This window comes from Eptesicus fuscus, chromosome 7 (assembly GCF_027574615.1).
Source record: "Eptesicus fuscus isolate TK198812 chromosome 7, DD_ASM_mEF_20220401, whole genome shotgun sequence".
NCBI lineage: Eukaryota > Metazoa > Chordata > Mammalia > Chiroptera > Vespertilionidae > Eptesicus > Eptesicus fuscus.
This window is the reverse complement of record NC_072479.1, coordinates 59,429,760-59,432,231: the sequence shown is the minus strand read 5'-3', so window position 1 is coordinate 59,432,231 and position 2,472 is coordinate 59,429,760.

The following is a 2,472-nucleotide window of genomic DNA, read 5'->3' as shown; positions in this document are numbered from 1 at the left end:
TCTTCCTTCCTCCGCGTGGGTTCTAGCAACCTCCACTGCAGCCGTGCCAGGCGGACCGGAACGTACCACCGGGGCGCGGGGGGAGGTGCGGGCGGGGGCGGGCCGGAAGGCTGCGGAGGAGGCCTCTGCGGATTCGCGAGCCTAGGGGAGGAGGCGTGCGCCGCCCCTGCTTCGGCCCCCTCTTCCCTCCTCCCTCACCCCCGGGACCCGGGCGAGCGTGCCCCGGAGCAGCTCCAGTGGATGGGTCTGTGCGGGGGGAGGAGGCGCGGGGACTCCGTGACGCCGGGCAGGTGATGCCGCCGGCGGGTAACTGGAGCTGGGGTGTCAGGGCTCATTTCTCCACCGTCTCCGCCACTGATAGGCTCTACCCCTGCCTCTGCCCCCTTTTCCCTCCCTCTTTGGATGAAGCCCTGATTTCTGTCTCCTTCTCCATTCCCCCTCTCATCATCTCCATTTCATCATCCCCGGTAGATTGGGAAAAGTCTTCCTCAGCTTCTAACAGGGCCCTAAGTTCCTATGGGCTTTGGGGCAAGCCAGGTGTGCACCTCTCCTTGCCTCCGTTTTCTCACCTGTGAAATGGGAGCAAGAGGCCCCTTACTGCCCTGTCACAGAAACAGGCTGTGGGAAGGTGCAGCCTCAGTTTTTATCGCCCTGCTGGGACATTTTACCACGTCTTTCTGGGAGCACCTCTAATTCTGTCTCAGAGCTTCTCCAACCCTCTGTGCTGCTCCTCTTCTGCTTCCACTCTCAGCGCCCTTCGCTCTTCTCCACCCACCCCCCTCCGCCCCCCATTCCAGAGCCAGCCCCATCCCCTTTCCCAGGCTTGTCCTTGGGACTTGGCCACCACCAGGCCCTGCTGTCCGCAGCTGCTGCAGTGTTACCGTGGGGCTTGCAATCTCAAGAGCTGGGCTCAAGTCCCAATTTAGACACCCACTGGCGGCGTGACTTTGGCAAGGCCTTAACCCCTGAGCTGCACCATCTCCGATGGAAAGGAGGACGACAGCGGAGCTCTGTCCATCCTAGATTAACCGTAAGATGCACAGTTTATAGTGTGTGTGTGTGGGAGAGGGGGGGGGGGGGGGGAGACACAGGGTTTACGCCTCCCAGCAGAGCATCCTGGGCTGCCCCAGTGTGAAGACTCAGAGAGCTGTCTAAAAGAAGGGTCTGAGCCTCACAGGGTGGGCTGAGAAGCCAAGGCCTGGTGCAAGCGGGGGTGGCCCCCTACCTTCTGCTTCCCTGTCAACAACCAGCCAGACCACCTCGTGACCCGTGAGAAAGCAGGGCCCTGGGTAGGCAGGTAAATAATGGAAGGCTTTATTCCACCTCTACTTGCCCTTTGTCCCCCACTCCATAACCACACACTTAAGCCTGAGCCTCCCATTCTGGAGGCTTTCTAAGCTCCTATAAACCTGTCTGCCTCCCTGCCCCCTCTCTCCTTCTCCCAGCCCTGCTCCTGGAGCTCCTCTTCCCAAAAACTGGCCCTGCACCTCCACCCCCTGCACTGCCCCTTGAGCTCTGCCTGCCCTCCCTCTCCACGCCTGTTTTGGAGTGTTTTCCTCCTCCTGTTTGACAGCTCAAGGCTACCTCCTCCAGGAAGCCTCCTTGGCCCCTAGTCTGAATTAGATGCTTTTTTTTCTATAGTTCCACCCTGACATAACACCTGCCACATAGCACTGTGGGGTTTCTTTTTCTTTTCTTTTTTTAAAATATATATTTTATTGATTTTTTACAGAGAGGAAGAGAGAAGGATAGAGAGTTAGAAACATCGATCAGCTGCCTTTTGCACACCCTCTACTGGGGATGTGCCCGAAACCAAGGTACATGCCCTTGACCGGAATCGAACCTGGGACCTTTCTGTCCGCAGGCCGACGCTCTATCCACTGAGCCAAACCGGTTTCGGCTGTGGGGTTTCTTTATCTGTCTCCCCATTAGACTCTAAGGAAGCCTGTGAGTATAAGGCATGTGGAACACACTCAGTACATCCCAGCTCTCACTGTTACCCAGCATGTGGTATTCCACAGAGCCTGCCTTTACGTAGGCCTCAGCATTTTCATGTGTTTGTACATCTCACCTGCTCCTTCTCTCCCCATTCATTCTGCTCCTGCCACACAGCCCTCTTGACTGCTCCTTGACTGGGCCACGCATGCTCTTAGTTCAGGGCCTTCGCACTTGCTGTGTCCTCTGCCTGGCATGCCTCTGCTCAGACATCACCTTACTGGGAAGGACTTCCTGATCCTATACAGGTAGCAATGACCCCAGCATACCCCCACCAGCTCATTGGACAGTCCCTCTTTCCTAACCCAGCTTAATTTTTTTCCATGGCAGTTGTCACCTCTGACATATATTTTTTGCTTAGTGCGTCTCTCCCCACCCCCCAACACCCATCTCTCACTAGCGTATCAGCTACATGAGAGGAGGAGTTTTGGGGGAAGTTGCCATTGCTCTGCACCCATCAGTTAAAATAGTAGTAGA